We start from the raw sequence: 19,024 nt of genomic DNA, 5'->3' as shown, positions 1-19,024 counted from the left end.
CTTTGGGAAGAAAACATCACCTTGATGATGGCCTGATTTGGACATTTTTCTCAGCATCAAAACTATAATCTAATAAATTCCCATTGTTAAGCCAACCCATTTCATGGTCTCTGCTTTCAGAAGCCTAGCAAATAAAACACCGTCTACCTCATTTAATCCAAACCACAGTCATTTTGAGGTGGGTGCTACAACGACGCATTTTGGTGTTAAGGAGACTGAAACATGGAGTGATTACATCACTCACCTGGTAAGTCATGGTAAGTCGAAGTATAAGTCAGGGTTTGAACCCAGTCAAGGCCCAGAGCCTTACCACTAAGCCACTATACACACTGCCACCCAAGAGAGATATTCTCTCTCTTTCAAATGTGGGAATCCTGGTTTAGGGACAAGTCATGAATTAATCCACAACTGGAGGTAGTGATCTGATGAACACTCTAAAGCTTCTCAAACTTTAATGTACACGTGAATCACCTGGACAGTCTTATTAGGATGCACATTCTCATTCAGAAGACCTGGGGTGGGACCTGTGATCTGCATTTCTGCTTCCAGGAGATGCCGATGCTGCCAGTCTATGGATTGAGCTCTGAGTGGCAAATGTATAGAAGCAAGAACTCCTGCTAAAAGCCAGAGACCAGCTTTTAGTCTGTCCCTGGCAGGCACTGGCGATGAGACCACAGCTAAGCTACTTGTTACATGTCCAGGACTTGATGTCCTCATCAATGATATGGAGATGACCCTACTGAGCATGTCTACCACTCTGGATGGCCATGGTGGTCTAATCATAATGTGTATGTGAAAGCACAATTTAAACAACAAAACTCAAAAGTACAGGGGCAGGAATTTGCTTATTCACCAGTCTGTTTCCCTCTAGGATTTGAGTCTTTAAGGGCAAGAAATTCACCTCCAACTCCCTAACCTCCAGCACAGCGCCTAGTGTACAGTAGGTGATTAGTAAATGTTCCATCAATGTGCCAAGCCCTTTAAATGTTATCTTATTTAATCTTCACAACAATCTCTGGCTCCCATGTTAGAGATAAGGAAACTAAGGGATTACCTAACATACCCCAAACACCCAGGCAGTACACACCAGGGTCTGGATTTGAACTGAGATTTCTCTGACTCCTAACTGATGCAATTTTCACCCTCCACTCCTGTTATTCCTCCAACTGAGAGTCCTGGCTTAGCTCTACAGATTTTGCTTCTGCACCCAGTATATGGATCCTGGGAGTCTATCCCACCTAAGGACAAATGAGAGCCCTGAATTATAAGTCCCTGTCTGGGGACAGAGCCTTACAAATGGAAGTAGAATCTCTTTACTTGGGAGTGGAAGTAGGCACAGAATAATAATTCAGCTGAAAAAAACTCTTCAAATATTCTGCAACAAGAAAGTCAAGAGCTTCCTTCTATCATATCTCCAAAAAGTTAATTTCCATAATGTGGTTCAATAAGTTAAAAGGAGCAAATGCTTGAAACAGTAGTTCTCAAAGTAGGGTTCACTGGGCTCTCCAAATGACTCTTATGTCCACACTATTTTGCTATTGACACTGATTTATAGCTCCACCTTGACAAGAAACTTAGACCTTATCTAGTCCAACTTCCCATACAATACAAAGGTCACAAGGGAGGGCTGGTTTTTGAGGTCTTTAGTCCACTGACCAACTATATTTGAGACCCAATGACTTTGAGAAAGGAAAAAGAAAGGAAAACAAAAGAGAATGGCATTATCTTCATCTTTGAGACAAGGAAATGATGCTCCGGTTAAGGAATTCAGTCTAAAGCACAAAGGTATAAACAGTTTAGGAAATACTTGGACCCAGAGTCTTGACTCCACATGCTGGACTCCAAAGTACATGCTCTTTCTGAGGCCTCTGCCATATTTGTAATTGCCATTAACAAAAAGAGCAGCAGGACCCTATGGCCAAGCAAAGCATTGGGGCCAGCTCCAGAGCCAACCCTGAGTACTGCTGGCTTCAAGCATCACAGAGAACACAGTATCTCCCCCAAGGTCACAGTGATAAGATGCACACACAGTGGCTTCACCAAGTCCCTCCCATCTGCCGGTAGTGCCCAGCTCACCCGGACAATGACTGAATACAGGACAGCCATGGTGGGAAATCAAAGATCTGATGACCTCTCCAAGGAAACCAGCCTCCCAGTTTGTGAATCAGCAGAGCCACATGCTCCAGATGGGGAAACAGCAGCAGGAGAGGGAAGCAGAGGGTCAGACTGGACCACTGCCAGGACCTTGTACAACCCCAGTAAAGACCTTGCTTCCCAGATTTGCTTTCTTATCTGTAAGAGGTGTGGCGAGGAAGCCCTGGGCACAGTCCCAGAATGAGTAAGGTCATGAGGCTGGAAGTGGACTCCTGAGACCAGCTGGCCCTGTTCCCTCTGGGCCTGTATCTGGCACTTTGCACAACATGCCTTCATTTAATCCTCCTCAAAATGGGTGGATAGCATCCAGCCACTGACGACAGGCTGGGTGCTGGCCATCTGGGAACCCCATCAGCCTTTTAGATCCTGCCAGCACCTTTCTTGCTCCACCAAGAGTCAATTTCTCCCTGCTCAGTTCTCTGCAGAGACAAGGGACATCTTCACTGATACCCCATTGCCCTGCTTTGCTGGGCCTAAGGTCTGTGTAGATGTCTGTTTCAGGGGGGATATACAGCAGCCCTTCCTCAGTGGCCTTGTCATTGCTGCTACTCTATGGGCCTTGTGTGGCTGTTGCTCACCCTTTAAAATAAGGGGCCCAAATGTATTTTCATCAACATCTTGTGCATTGTCTGGCATAAATGTTCATTAAATGTTGTCTGCAACTATCAATGATGCTGTTACTCAGGCAAAACATTAAGGAAGAAGCAGCTCCCCAGTTCTTATAGCACAAAACTGAGACAGAGGGCTTCTTCACAGAGGCATGATTAGTATTCTGGTGAAAAAGTTCATTAATTCACTCATTTCATAATATTTATTGAGCACCTACTTTGTGACAGGCACTATACGGGGATTCAGCAATGGACAACATAGACATAAATCTCTGCCTTCATGGAGCTTACATTCTACTGGAAGAGATAGGCAAACAAAGACATAATATAGTATCAGGTAGAGAGAAATGCTATGAAAAAATAATAAGAAGGGTAAGAGGATACTGAGTGTTTGGGAACGCTGTTTGAAATGGGATGGCCAGGGAAGTCACTCCAGGTAGAGGGAACAGCAAGTGCAAATGTCCTGAGATGGCAATGTACTGCTGTTTTTGAGAACATTAAGTGGTGCTGGAGGGTAATGACCAGGGAGGTAAGGTGGGAAGTGCAGCTGGAGCAGCAGGCAGAGAGGTTGGATCACAGTGGTCATGGCAAGGACCATGGATCTTATTTTAAGCACCATGGGGTGAAGCTATGGGGGATTTTGAGAACAGCAATGATGCCATATAGTTTACATGATTTAGGGACCAGAATAAGTGATCCTAGCATGTATGTTCCAAGGAAATCTAGAAAGCTTAAAGAAAATTGAAGTACATAAAGAGCAATTTATTTTGAAAATACTAACTTATTCCTATAGAACTAGAAGAAAAAAAGTTCATTTCTGTTCTCCCATGATTAGCCATAAAGGGACTGATATAGAAAATTAATGGTAAAATCAGAGTCCGCAGATGAGAGAGAAAAGAAAGAAGATCATAGTGGTATCCCTTAGGGCAGCGGTTTTCTCCTCTGGGGTGATTCTGATTCAGAAGTTCTGGGGTAGGGTGGGGGAAAGTGCACTTTAACAAACAGCCTCCAAGAACCCTGGATGAATACACTGCTCCCAGGCTAGACTTAAGAAGCAGCACTAAAGATCCAGTTAACTCTAAGACACTAGGGATAGATATTATACAAATAAGGGATTATTTCCTCTGTTCCTCACTCTTTCATCAAAGAAGATGTTACCTTAGCCTGCCATGTTAGTTGCTTCTTCTTCACCTGACACTTGTGTTTGTAAATTACACAATATTTGTGCACAGGACAGTCGATGGACCAGCAAGCTCACAAACCCTGGTGCCTGCCCTGTCCTCATGGGCCAGAGCTGGCTTTCCGAGCCTGAGCTCTCGGGTTTTGTGTTTCATGATGCCCTGGCCATGTCTAGACCAAGACTATGTACACAAACCAAAGACAATGACCTACAGGAGAGATGTCAAGGATGCCAGCTGCCTGAGCCCTCTGCACTGCAGACCTACCCTGAGAGGCACCAGCTAATCTAAGTGAAACTCCCCACTGGGGTGTTTGTAGTATGAGACACAGAGAGTGAAGAAGGAGGCAGGAGTGGCTGTGAAAGATGTAGAGGACAGGCAGAGAGCCCAGCTGGTCAGGACCAGGGGGAAGTACCCTGGCCAGGAGAGCTGCAGATGCTCCTGGAATGATGGGCACCAAGGTGCACTTCTCCAAGGGGGCTGGCTGGGCAGCTGACAGGATGGCTTCATGGACTTCCTTGCCTCCCCAATATCCTTACAATTTAGCCCATCAACAAGAGAATCTGAAGCGAGTTCTCTGTCCCCTAAAGCCTAAGAAACCCAGATCCGTGAAACTGATAACATGGATTGATTCCCACCCCACCCAGCCCAGTCCTCATTTATTTATGTTGTGGTCCCCTGAAGTTTCCTTCACAAGAGTCAAAAAGAGTGTGAACATTCTGCTGGCGTTAGCTGTGGTAGGTTATAACTGGCGAACCTAGGAGTCATCCTGGCTTTTTCCATCCCGCCCATGTCTAAACCACCAGTAAATCCTAGTTGGCTCGACTTCCTAAGTATATCCCAATGACTTTCTCCATTCTCATTGCCAAAGCCCTAGTCAAGCCACCATCCATCTCTCCCAGACTATTGCAACAGCATAGCACGGTTTCCCTTTTTCTACTCTTGCACCTCAAAAATCCATCTCCACAAAGACTGCTTGGAATACGCCTTCCCACACATCCACACAGCTTTATCCTCATCATTAAGGTCTTCTCTTAAATGTCACCTCACCAGAGAAGACTTCCCTGACCACTCTAGCAAAAGCAGCCCTTAGTCACTCAATCACGCCTTGCTTTTTGATCTTCTTCATAGCACTTGTCAGCGTGTGACATTGCCTTATTCATTTATTTGTTTTGTGTTGCCTGTCTCCAATTCTTAAAAAAAGGGAACGTTTTTTTTTATACTTTCTTACCCTTGAATTCCCAGCCCTAGAAGAGTACCTGGTATACAGTAGGTGCTCAATAGGTACTTGTTGTCTGCCTGAATAATTCATTCTACCACCTACCACTTCTGGGGATTCTTATTGGCATCAGGTCTCTCTCTTGCATTCCTTCCTCCATGGCAGCAAGCAGGCTGGAGAGCTTTTCACATTCAGAGTATAAAAGGAATAGGAATTCTGTCCCTCTGATGCAGGTGGCACATGAACTGCTAGCTGTCTTTATCACACTCTCAGACTTCACGAACTTGCTGTTCAGGTGCTTGGCTGCCTCGCATCAACTTGTGTCTGCCTCAGGTCTGGCCTCTTCTTCCCTCCCCAAGTCACACCGTCTTGCTTTGCCCTTAAAGGGTACCCCGACTTTTTAGGACTCTCTTTCTAATTTGTCCAAGACAGTTGGCATTTATCACCATCTTGCTAGGGAGGGAGCATCTCCTTATGCAAACAGCACAGGCTTCAAATCCTGCCCTCACTTCTCTGAGCCTCACTCAGGTTCCTCACCTGAGCCAGGGAGATAAAATAACCGTGTGGTGGAGGACTCTGACCAGTACCTAGTATGTAGTGGGCACTCAATGCCTGGTGGCTGGGAGGGGAAACCACACATACCTTAGGATGTCCTGCTAACCTCCGCCAGACTGGAAAAGAGAAACAGCAGCAGAGCAGAACACCATTTCCTGATGGGATTAAAGGCAGAAACGGCATCTGGTGCTAGAGCAGAAATCCCACAGTTTACTCACAGCAGCTGACAACTAAAGTATCTTCTCTCAAAAGGAGTATCAAGCATTTGTGGGAGGTCCAGGAATGGATCATCAGAAATCTGCTGATGAACAACATTCATCAAACTACTTGCTTGGCCTATCTGTCTTAGTCTGCCATGAGTGGGGAGCAAGCCTTGACCTGTGGTTTCTTCATGCTGTGTTTCAGGGTCCACAAAGGAGGACAAAGTAGGGTCCTAGGAAGGTCTCTGGTCTCTTTCCCCTCCCTGCCACTTCCAACTCTAAGCAGTCCTCTGTTACTGGTCCTACATGTCAAGAGTTCAAATGGTCACCAGCCCCATCTCTCGATGTGCCACTGTCATAGCAATGAGGCAGGCACCATTCTCCTGCTTGGGCACAAGAGGACTGTGGTTGACATGGTCTTCAGCAGCATCACCCCTTATGGCTATTTCTCAGTCAGCATTTGGCATACCTATGCTATGCCATGGAGATACAGGAGACTAGACTGGAACATTCTGGGGTCAAACGGGTGGTATTTAGGGTGAAACATTGAATAGGGATACCACCAAGGCAGCTACAGCAGGGTAGGATGCTCTCTCAGGAGAAGAATTGATGACCCTGGCTCGTAAACACTTTGTCAAATCTGTGGATTTCACTCAGGACAGGATAAACTGTTACACACATATGACTGCAACAAACCTGAAGCAGAACCTAAGTCAATCAGTGGTCACACCTCTGATTTTAAAAAGACTCTATGGTGTAGTGGAGATAAACAGATTCTATCTGCTGATAATAAAACCGTCTGCCTTTGGGATCAGGCTACTGTGACAGAAGTGAAATCTCTAAATTTTTATGTCTGTTAGTAGTGTGGAATATATTCCTGAGGGAGAGATTTTGGTAATAATTTATGGATGAGCTATTGCTTTTCCTAGTGCAGTAAATTTGGAGCCAATTAAATCCTTTGACGCTCTTGCAACCATCAATTCTGCATCTCTTCATCCTGAGAAAGAATTTCTTGTTGCAGGTGGTGAAGATTTTAAACTTTGTAAGTATACTTACAATAGTGGAGAGGAATTGGAATCCTATAAAGGGCACTTTGGTTCTATTCACTGTGTGAGATTTAGTCCCAATGGAGAATTCTATGCCAGTGGTTCTGAAGATGGAACATTTGAGAGGATGGCAAACTGTGGTAGGAGAAATATATGGCTGTTGGAAATGTGTGCTTCTGGAAGAAAATAGTAGTGAGCTGGCAAAGCTGAAGATCAGTTTTCCAGAGACAACAGAAGAAAGCTAGAAGAAACTGCTTCGGAGATTCAGATTCCATCTATAGTTCCACTCCTGAAGTTAAGGCCTGAGCATTAGGCCTACACCACAGAAAATATAAACTTATGGATGAAAACAAGCAAGCAGAGAAAAGCATCAGCCCTCCAGAGTTACTCTCTGCTTAAGGCAAACATGGGAAGTAAAATTGGGGATGTGAATTAGCTCCAGTGTTGGAAATAACTTTGGTGTTACCCTTTAGCACAAACCCAAGAGGCTCAGAAGAAGGCAGGTGGGTAATGTTCCTGGAGCTCAATGAGCCCACTGTCTTTCTGAATGAATATGAGCAAGCCAACACCCACTTTCTCATTACAATTAGATTTCTTGTAGCTCTTTATGTTATTATGAAGAAAAACTATAATGGCCTATTTTTCCGACTTTTTCCTTAAAGCAGAAAAGCATTTTTGCTTTAGTCATAAAGAGGTAATACACAATAAAGTAACTGGTTTAATTTTTCTTTCATTGTATGCTGCTTCTACACATCTAATTGTCCTTAGTTTTCTAAATAAAGTGCCTGTAGAACAAAACAGAAGAGTTCAGATGATTTTTTACTGTGAAGGAGAGTCTGTGGTGGTTCAAGAACTACTGAGACGCTCCAGTAGTCTCCAAGGTGGCTGAGGTTCCTTTGGGCTCTAAAGGCCTGGCACCTGGAGAGCTCCCCCTCAGGCTCTGAGCAGCTTCTTCACCGCCTCCTCCACGAAGCCTTCTCTGACTGGGGGCGGGGGGGCCTCCTGCAGGCACTCCCACCGTACCCTCCTTACTCACGTGCCCACAGGAGGATTCTAGGGGATGGAATCACAGGGCCCGGAGCACTACCACCCTGACAGGGGAGCAGTGGGAACCCTCTGTGCGGGTGAAGACCCACGACAGGGAGAAGGGGGCACCCGGGGTGGACGCAGTCTCATCTGCGGGGAGAGGGCCCTGCATGAGTGACGGGACAGCTGACAGCAACACAACCATTACAGCAGAGGGTTTTGTGTGATTTCCTTTTCCTAATCAAGAAAGGAAACAACACGGTCTGCCTTGCTCAGCTTTGAGAACACCTGGCAACCATCTGGATGCAAATGATCCCGCCCAAACTTCCAGAGCATCCGCACCGTCCTCATTTCAGTCTTGGGAAGGCCCAGGGCTGCGCTGTCCCGTATGCTAGCCACTAGGCATGTGTGACTATTTAAATGAACGAAAATGAAATAAAACCTGAAATCCAGCTCCTCAGGCACACGAGCCACATTTCAAATGCTCTAGAGCCCCATGTGGCTCATGACTATCATATCGGACAGCTGCAGAAGGTTTCCATCATTCCAGAAAGTTCTATCAGACAGCACTGCCTAAAACTATTTGAGGAACCCAAGCCCGGGCCTCTCCGCTCCTTTTCCTAGTAATCGCTTCCCCAGTGCCCGATTCCCCTTCCCTTTTTCCTCACAGGCTCTCCGGTGACAACCCCATCCCACCCCAGGCTCCTACAACACTCTCCGTGTCTCCCAGCCACCGAGACCACTGGGTCCTTCAGACATTCACCTCTAGCAAGTGACACCCACAGACTCAGTCAGACCTCTGGCCACTCAAGCCAGCCAGTCACGAACAAGGTAATGGTCAGAAGTTTGTCCCTGGAAGGAGAGGAGTGGGCACACCGGGGTGGGGGGGTGGGATTGCCCAGGAAAGAGCCAGGAGACCAATTGGAGCCTGCAAATTCCACAACTTTCTCTCTTTTGAATTCTAAAACAATATCACAGGGGTTCCCAGAAAGCAACAAGCCCCAGGCGATCCAGTCAGTGGTTTAATAAACAGTGAGGCCTGATAGCACTTTATTAACTTGCTAAATCAAAGGGCTGTTAAAGTCTCTGTCCGGTAATAAAACGCAGGAAGGAGCTGAATCACCCACCTCTTAGCGGTGTTGCGCAGTTAATGGATGTGGCTTGACTGGGCCCGTGTGGAACAACAAAGCCAGCCTGTCCTTTACACCTACAATCCCCCCCTCTTCTTCTGCCCATCCCCCATGCCTGTGCGACACACCTGCCCACGCAGACCTGCCTTCTCCTGAAGGCTTCACCAAAGTCTGTTTGTGGAGCCTTGTGTTTTCAAATACACCCGGAATTTTCCCTCTCAAGTATAGCCCCATGCAACTCCCCAGGACCCCACCCCAGATGGAATCAAACAAATCAAATGTCCGGAACTCCAGGGTTTACTGAATCGATTCTTTTTTTTTTTTTTTTTAATTTTTTTATTTTTTATTGACTTTGTAATAATATTACATTAAAAATATATATGTGAGGTCCCATTCAACCCCATCCCCCCACCTCCCCTCTCCCCCCCCCAACAACACTCGTTCCCATCATCATGACACATCCATTGGATTTGGTAAGTACATCTTTGGGCACCTCTGCACCTCATATACATTGGTTCACATCATGGCCCATACTCTCCTCCATTCCATCCAGTGGGCCCTGTGAGGATTTACAATGTCCGGTGATTGCCTCTGAAGTACCATCCAGGGCAGCTCCATGTCCCAAAGACGCCTCCACCTCTCATCTCTTCCTGCCTTTCCCCATACCCTTCGTCCACTATGTCCACTTTTCCCATTCCAATGCCACCTCTTCTATGTGGACATTGGATTGGTTGTGTCCATTGCACCTCTATGTCAAGAGGAGGGTCAGTGAATCGATTCTTGAACGCAGCAGTTCGCGCTCAGTTTTTACAATGCCTTGTAAGCAGGTGCAAAACCCACAGAGCCAAATGCTACACGGTACTGACAAAGCGAACGCGGGGCCAGCATCACCGAGGCGGCCGACCACCCCCAGCCACACAGGGTCAGGACTGCCCTGTGGACCTTCTCACTGTTCCTCAAGGCATCTCCTGCTGCTTTAAAAGAAGAAAAGACACAGGTCATGCACTGTTCTTTCTGCAGCCTGTGGAAAGCCAAGCCCCAAACTGCTGACTTTTCGTAGGTAGCTTACCATCGGTGCCTCAGTTTCCTCACCTCTAAATGTTGGATCCAATGGGAGCTTCTCCTGAGGTGCTTAAGAGTTTGGTGCGAATAAGTCCTCCATTAATGTTCCTTGTCATAGTAATGATGAACAGTTGCCTAGCATATAGTCAGCACTCAATACTTAATAAGTAGTGAAGTATAATGTCTAGAAAAACCAGGCTTCTGGTACAGTGAAAGTCATTATCAAAAAAGCTCCTTACAACAGATTGAGCTCTACACCATCCACATTACATCCCTCAGAATGGTCTAAGGATACCCAGGAGAGACTGAGTTGGAACCCCCATTAGTGTTAAAAGCAGGATCCAGAAAGGACCCCAAAGACATGCAGAGCCAGGGTTGGCAATTCATCCCCTGCTGCCCCAACACCAGTCCCTTGTAAAGACCACTCGATTCATCACTGCACGAGGCCTGAAGTCTGACCAGGGGATTTTGTTCCATTTGGTTGCGTTACTCTCGGTCTCACTTGCAGGCAGCTTCTGGACTTCATCTGCATTCATCAGGAGGTCTTGGTGGGAAAAGTGATGATAGACTTTTTAACTTAAAGCTCAATCTCACCAGGGCTCCTGAAGAAGGGAACGGCATAAGCACATTTTCCTTCCCAAGATGAAAGAGGGCAAAAGGGAGAAGAGGGGGAGAGGCATTCTTCTTTGATCTCGCGGTGATGGTGAAGCTCGGTTCCCTTTGCTTCTGAGGTCAGCCAACTGGGGCAGTCCTGGCCCCAGCCTCTGGCTAGCGGTTGGGAAGCACCAGGCCAGCAACCTGTGACTCCACCTGCCACTGGCCTGCAGTGACCTCAAGATCCCATCTTTGCAGCTTTCCAGAAAGGGCTTCCATGTGGAGAAGGCTTTTCATTTCGATTTAAGGCTTTTCTTACACTAAAAAGCAATTTCTCCTGGAAATTGTCACTATGCAGTCAGTTATGAAGGACCCAGGCAATCAGACACAAAGTCAGTCCCTTCATTCTCCCTTTTAGCACGCCTCTACCTCCCAGAGCAAAGAGCTGATAAAACGCTACGAATGTACACAGCACATCCCCAAATTTCATGGCATATGTGCATTTCCAGATGACTGCATGGGTACACGCCATAACACATTGTTAAAGTGATAATTAGCGATAGACTTGTTATGAATATTCCAAATAAAACTTCTCTCCACAACAGTTGATGGAGACAAAGGGCATCACACGAAATGTAAAAAATAGAGGGAATTTTGTGTTTTTTCAAAGGGCATTGGGAAAAGAGCATAAATCAGAAGTTGATTTAAGCAAATTGTAAATTTCAGAATCTATTTTCAACAGAAGGTGCATGGGCATGTACATTTCTTCTATAATGCTGAGGAAACATGATGTTCTCATAAATTCTAGTTAGGGAACAGAAACTCAATCCTGGAAGTCACTTTTCTGTTGCCCTGTTTAACAGCAACTAAGAATGCTAAAGGTGAGTAGTTTAAGAAAAAGCAGAGGAAACGCTGAGGAAATAACAAGAAAATAACCAGAACCAAGGTGACACTCCCTTTAAAAGAAAAAGAAAAAAGGGTTCTATTCATGTTTACCATTCTTCCCTCTAAATGAAATTGCTGAAGGCCCCAGCTCTGCTCCCAAAACCTTTTGCACTTACTCTGATTTTTAAATTCCCAGTGATTCTGCTCCTCATGGAACAATGGCGCGCTGGCTCTCCTCCCCACTGCCTAACTCTGTAAGGCAGAAGAAAGAGTCCAGGCTTCCAAACGGATGATAGTGAAGAGTGGAGGGAACTTCTGATACCAAAAAGAAAAGCAAAAAGAAAAGGAGACCCCACTTTGGCCCCCATTGCAGACTAAGATTCAGTTCAGCTAAGGGGCTTAGAGAAAAACAACCCTCACAAGGAACAACACACGAAAGGCAAAAAGAAAGGGAATGTGGGAAGCGGACCTGGCCCAGTGGATAGGGCGTCCGCCTACCACATGGGAGGTTCACGGTTCAAACCCCAAGCCTCCTTGACCCGTGTGGAGCTGGCCCATGTGCAGTGCTGATATGTGCAAGGAGTGCCCTGCCATGCAGGGGTGTCCCCCGGGTAGGGGAGCCCCACGCGCAAGGAGTGCGCCCCGTAAGGAGAGCCGCCCAGCGCGAAAGAAAGTGCAGCCTGCCCAGGAATGGCGCCACACACACGGAGAGCCGACACAGCAACATGACACAACAAAAAGAAACACAGATTCCTGTGCTGCTTACAACAAAAGCGGACAAAAGAACACGCAGCAAATAGACACAGAGAACAAACTGGGGCTGGGGGGTGGGAGGAAGGGGAGAGAAATAAATAAATAAATCTAAAAAAAAAGAAGTAAGTTTCTTTAAAAAAAAAAAAGGAAGAAAGAAAGGGAATGCAACTGACATTTGCTGTATCTCCTGCCATCATCAGGGAAGCTGGACTTACTCAGGTGGAATATTCTAGCTTAAGGGTGAAGCGGAGCTCTTCCAGGCCAATTGAAACTCAGGTGTTCCGTCTTCTCGTGTTATCACGCGCAGAACCCTCTGCAAGCAGAAGTCCCTCCCTCACGGTTACACTGGCCTATATGCCCACCAGATGCCACCTCCCACCTTAACTACTTGTGTGGTCACAGAGTCCAAGAACCAGTATTGGGGACAAGTCTAAAGCTGTCTAAGTGCAGCCCTTCATTTCCTAAATGAGGAAACCGAGCGCCAGAGAGGTTGAATAATGTGCCCAACATGAAAATCTCAGAAACAGACCAGAGTCTCAGTCTTGCTCTTTCTACTGCAACAGTGCTGTCTCCCTTCTTTCCCTGTTCGAATTAAATTAATATCGAAGCCACAGAATTACCCTGGAAGGAGTAAAGTTAAACAACATTAGAGAGAGGAAATCTCATATCTCAGATAGAGTAAACTCAGCCCTGTAGAACACACCCTCCTGACCTGGGCTTCTTTAGGACCTGAGCTGTCAGTCGTGGTGCAGAGGTCACCAAAGCAGCTGGGGGTGCCACTGGCAGCCGCTGGGCCTCACGCGTCTGCCACAGGGCCTTTTCACGGCTGCTTCTCCTGACAGTGCTCCTTCCCCAGATGTCCGAAGGGCTCGCTCTCTTACCTCCTCCATGTGTTTGCTTGTATTCGCCTTCTCAATGAAGCTGATCCTAACCACTTACTTTAAAATTGTCCCCTGACCTTCCCCATCTCCCACATATTACTTAATTTTTCAATAGCACTTATCACAATCTAATATACTAATTTATGTTTGTTGTCTGCTGTCTTCCATTTTTACTTTTTTATTTTTTTATTTTTTTTTAAATATTTATTTATTATTATTATTTTTTAATTACATTAAAAAAAATATATGAGGTCCCATTCAACCCCACCGCCCCCGCCCCCCACTCCCCCCACAGCAACACTCTCTCCCATCATCGTGATACATCCATTGCACCTAGTAAGTTCATCTCTGAGCATCACTGCACCCCATAGTCAATGGTCCACATCATAGCTCAGACTCTCTCACGTTCCATCCAGTGGGCCCTGGGGGGATCTACAGTGTCCCGTAATTGTCCATGAAGCATTATCCAGGACAACTCCACGTCCCGAAAATGCCTCCACATCTCATCTCTTCCTCCCGTTCCCCACACCCAGCAGCCCCCATGGCTACCGTTCCCACACCCATTTCACATTTCCTCTGTGGACATTGGATTGGTTGTGTCCATTGCTGCTGTCTTCCATTTTTAAACAATTTCCAGGAGAACAAGGAATTTTGTCTTTTGGTTCACTTCTGTATGCCCTGGGCCTAGAATAGCATCCGGCACATTGTAAGTGCTCGAGAAATGCTATAATTGGATGAATGAATGATGACCTTTCCCTTTGCTTCTCTTTCCTTCACTCTCTCCCTCAGTGAAAGTAACAACCACCTACCCACCGTCTACACACACACAGCCCTTTCCGTCCTTTTCTCCTCCATTCATAACCCAGGTCTGCCACTAGGATCAAATAAGGATAGTTTAGGCTGAACTGGCAACATTCAGAGATAATAATATTGCCCAACCCTCCATTAAAACTCATCTTTTATATACATATATGATTTTGTATACACGTAAAGCTCTGGAAGGGTGCAAAGGAAACTGATACCACTGGATATCTCCAGGGAACTGGATGGCTGGGGTATATAGACTTTTCACTCTATACCATTTTGCATTATTTGAATTTTAAATAATGTGAATATAATTAACTGCTAAACATGCTTAATTTAAAAACTAAAAACTGGAAAAATAAACTCAAAACTCATATACTCCTCAACTCTTGTCCTCAGCACCATCTTAACACAAACCCTAGGTTGGAATGGTGAGATAGGGTAATGGTTCTTTTCTCTAGTTCCCAAGTTTTCTGAAATGTGATTGCTACTTTTATAATTAAATATTTGAAAAGATTTTTCATGATACAGAAGGATATGAATTAATGCAAATTTCCCTACATACATAAAACATTGAGATTTTGCTTCAATTCATGAATCCCTTTACCTTTAATTTTATTTCCATCTGGATTTTACACTTAACAGATTTCACAGTAAGTTGTAGAAGAGGGTGCCAGGATCTCTGGAGGTGCAAATGAGGCATGGGCAATACCTTTCAGGAGCTTGTAGCCAGTGAGTGTGGCCACAAGAAAACAGCTCTCACAATCAAAAGGGCATGGATCAGTTTGATATGGTTATGAATTCCAAAAATAGATATTGGATTATCTGTATCTGGGCATGATTGAGTTATGATTAGGGCTTTGAGTCCCCATCCACCAAAGGTGGGGACTCACAGATAAAGGCAAGGCAAAGAACAGAGTTGAGGGTTTCTGACGTTGGAGTTTTGATGTTGGAGTTTGATGCTGAAGACTTAAACTGGAGCCCGGGGAAGTAAGCTCACAGAGGAAAGAGAAGCCAGCCCCAGGAAGAAAGGAACCTTGAACCCAGTGAGAAACAAGACCCTGGAAGGGAGGAAATCAGGAAGCCTGAACCCTCACAGCTGTTGGCAGCCATCTTGCTCCAACAAGTGAAGATAAAGACTTTGGTGAGGGAAGTAACTTATGCTTTGTGGCCTGGTATCTGTAGGCTCCTACACCAAATAAATACCCTTTATAAAAACCAACCAATTTCTGGTATTTTATATCAGCACCCCTTTGGCTGACTAATACAGGGCAAAATCTAAAATGTTAGCTGTGATTAATGGGTCAGTGGAGAATGTAGGATTTTTATATTTTTCTTTGGGACTTTCAAAAGAGTCCAAATTTTCTCTCTCAGAATATATTATTTTTCCCTTTATTATACTAGGAGTAAAGGTTTGTTATTAGTTGTTATGGAGTGGATCATGCACCCCATAAAGATATGTTCAAGTCCTAGCTGCTGGTCCTGTCTATGCGAAGCTACTTGTAAATAAGACTGAAGATGTTATTAGTTAGGATGAGACAAAACTGAATCAGGGTTGGCCTTAATCCTTTATGGCTTGAGACCTAATAAACAGAAGAAATTGAGACATAGTGAGCAGGACACAGATGGGGAGACATTCGGCCATGTGATGGGGGCAGAGACTGTGTTTATGGTTTGCTGGCAAGCCACCACCAGAATGCTACACACTTCAGAGAAAGCATGGCCTGGCCAACACCTGGATTTTGTACTTCTAGCCTCCAAAACTGTGAGACAATAAATTTCATATTGTTTAAGCTAACAGTCTGTTGCACTTTGTTACAACAGCCCTGGCAAACTAAGACATAGTCTTTCGCCTTCTCTAAGCTATGATCTTCCTAAGGATAGAGTTCTTCTTTAATTCAGCTTTGTATTCTCAGTCTCCAGCTTGGCAACCTACAACAGAAGCTGTTCCCTAAATGTGCAAGGAATGAATTAATGACTAATTCCTAGCATCTAACAAGGAATTGCAAAATATGCCTGAATTGATATTCAGGCGGGGTTGATACCCCACCTCCTCATTCACCTGCTTAGCTCATCTTCATTCATGATATGCTCTGTCTGGGCTTGGGAAAGGACTCCAGAGCTACCCAAGTGCAGATATTAAAAAAATGTTTAAGAAATGGCATGTGTGGACTTCTCAATGGCCCAGTTTCTAATACATTTGAATACCAAGAAGTTAATGCCGGCTCCATACTTAGCTTTTGTGGTAATCTTTGCTAACTGCCCTTTGATTTCCCTTTTGGAGCTGTACCTTAGCAAGAAATTATATGATGATTCAACTAGAAACATGTTCATAATGCTGTTTAAAATAGAAAAAAGTTAGAAACAACATCAAACCATATGAGACTAGACAATAAATTATGGTCTATCTTTATAATTGAGTACTCCTACCTCACAATTACTATAGAAATGAGCTTGCTGATATAGAAAGCTCTTCATAAATCTTTAAATGATAAAGCATTTTACCAAAAATATATATGTGTTGTGACATTACTGAGATAGATGATAGATAGATAGATAGATAGATATGATAGACAGACCATATGCCTAGAAAGGGATGTAGAAGGTTCAGCTCAATGGTTGTCTTTGTAGTAAGTAGGATTTGGGGGTGGTTTTTGTCCTTTTTATTTGTCTATTTCTGATGTTTTTGTAATAAGCACCTACTGCTTTGCAATAAGGAAAAATAACAAAGTTACTTTTAATTGAAAAAAGAAGAGAAAAACTATCCTGCATTAAGACAGACACTAACAAGGCTGGATTAAGAGTTATGAGTCAGAACAAGGTAGAACACTGAGATAACGGTTGGCCTCCTTTAAGGCTACTTTCTTCCTGTGGTGAAGCCATGCTCTATTGCCTTCAAATTTACAAAGAGGTCATTTCCACCAGTCAAAACCTGTCTCACACATCCAACTAAAGCACATCCACCATAAGCATGGTCCTTCCCAAGGGAGGAGGAACAGGGCAGGGGACAGGGCAGGGGAGGGGAAGAAAGGCACAACGAGTGGATCAGGGAATACACTGACCAGGCAAGGTAACATCTATCAGAGGTGGGCCCCCTTTCACAAATTAAACAGATGTGACATGAGCTTGGCAACTTCTGGGTACAAAACTGTCAAGCAGTACTTCTAGGCTAAAGTGACCTACTTTCTGATAAGACAGTTCAGTCCAACTCTCAGAGGGAGAAAATTTTAGTATTTTCTCACAGATAAGATTAAACACATCTGAAACAGGACTACCAAGTACAAAGGTGGATATAAGTTGTTCAAAGTTCCATGAGGAAGGGCATTCAGGCATGATGGAATCCAATAGGGAAGGGAAGGTCTCTTCTTACAAATTCCAATGGCAAAGCTGGCAATAATTCAATAGACAATGTTCCTGGTGTTACTTTGAAAGTTTTTGCACATATCTTGCTTCTTTGGCTATGTGTTGCTCTGGCCTTTGTTCCAGCTTTTTCAGTTGCGAGGTAGGAAAGACCCCGACATGTTGTCCTCCGTTTAGTGGGTCCTGGGATGGATTGGTCGAGAACTGATGTGGATGACTCTTCAGTGCGGGTATCTGTGAACAGGGAGAGTGCTTATCACAATGGACTCTGCTATTCTCCTATTTGCATCAGGTCAATAATGGGCAGAAACAAGATAAGAAGGATGGAGTGGGTGGTGGGTGGGCTACAACAGGAAACTCTGGAAGGGAAACAGTGCAAGGGGGTAACCAGAGTGGGACGATTGATAGAATGGCAGGAGAAAGCTAGGACTCCAGGACGGAACAACATTGTCAGAGATGAAAGGATACAGAAAGAGGGGCAAAAGGCGTGAGCAGAAAGGCACGGCCAACTTGGGCTGACGTGCTCATATTCTTCGCCATGCCTTGTCGCCTCCTGCTGTGCCCATCTGTCTCACATTTTTTTGCTTCTATGCCCTCCCATACCCTACCTTCTTCTAACCCTACCCTCCTCTAAGTCCTACCAAAGAAATAAACTTACTTCTGCCCCTGTTGGGCCTGCATGCTCTCTCCTTGGAGTTCCTGTTGTTGTGTAAGAAGACTTCTAAGTGCTGGTTTCCTTCAGCTCTGGCATGGCATTGGAATCTGTACTTTCAGAATCACCTTTCCTCCCATTCTTCAGGAAAGTGTCAAGACATTTCATCCCTCATCTGGACAAGATCCAGCAGAAGTGGGCAACACAGAGCCAAATCCAGCACACCAGACTGAGAGGGGTGGGAAGGGAAAACAGGGGACAGTCCTGGGTGATCTGGACTATCTGGTCACCTCATTCTCATTTTATGAGTGGACATTTAGACCTGGTAAACCAAAGAGGATCAAAATTCTAAACTCAGCATTCAGCAAGATCACCAGATTACTTGTTATTTGGGACCCAAGAAATCTCAGCCACATTGATCTTCATGACACTGGTACAATCAGATCTTTCTACAAAGACTTATAAACTTACATCACTTAAAAATAGTACGAAGGTAATCATAATCAACAAATTGCTCTACTTAAGTTGCCTCCAGGGAAGCAAATCCTGCAGAACCTTCAGTCAAGGTTCCTCCAGGATGAGCTCTCCTCCAAGTCAGTGATTGATTAGAGTGATGGATTGGGACATGATGTCAACCAGAAGAGTTTAGGCCCAATCCCATCATGGGCCAGGGACTCCTTTTCTGCTTTACAGCCACAGGACTGTTTTGCCAAGCCAAGATGGATAAACCTCTTACAATTGTAACTATTTGCTGTGGCCATGAGAGTGACTGGCATGTAAGAATCCATCACTGGAAGTCCCAAATCACAAAGCACATATTCTCCATGGGTGGTTTTCAAACTGTAGTGTGCATCAGAATCACGTGGAGGGCTTGTTGAAAAAAAATTTGGGGGGGTCATACCGCCAAGATTTATGAT

General features: G+C 44.9%; 1 protein-coding gene and 1 pseudogene across 1 annotated transcript in view; one reads left to right on the top strand and one right to left on the bottom strand.

Annotated features, from left to right (window-relative positions):
- The window catches only part of HIVEP3 (HIVEP zinc finger 3), a 521,951-nt gene that overhangs the window by 314,308 nt on the left and 188,619 nt on the right, over positions 1-19,024 (bottom strand). The gene's annotated exons all lie outside the window — the stretch shown is intronic.
- LOC101429498 (serine-threonine kinase receptor-associated protein pseudogene) lies at positions 6,221-7,266 on the top strand (annotated as a pseudogene).

This window comes from Dasypus novemcinctus, chromosome 9 (assembly GCF_030445035.2).
Source record: "Dasypus novemcinctus isolate mDasNov1 chromosome 9, mDasNov1.1.hap2, whole genome shotgun sequence".
Lineage (NCBI taxonomy): Eukaryota > Metazoa > Chordata > Mammalia > Cingulata > Dasypodidae > Dasypus > Dasypus novemcinctus.
Note: the sequence above shows the minus strand (reverse complement) of the source record. Positions and strands in the feature narration are given on the sequence as shown.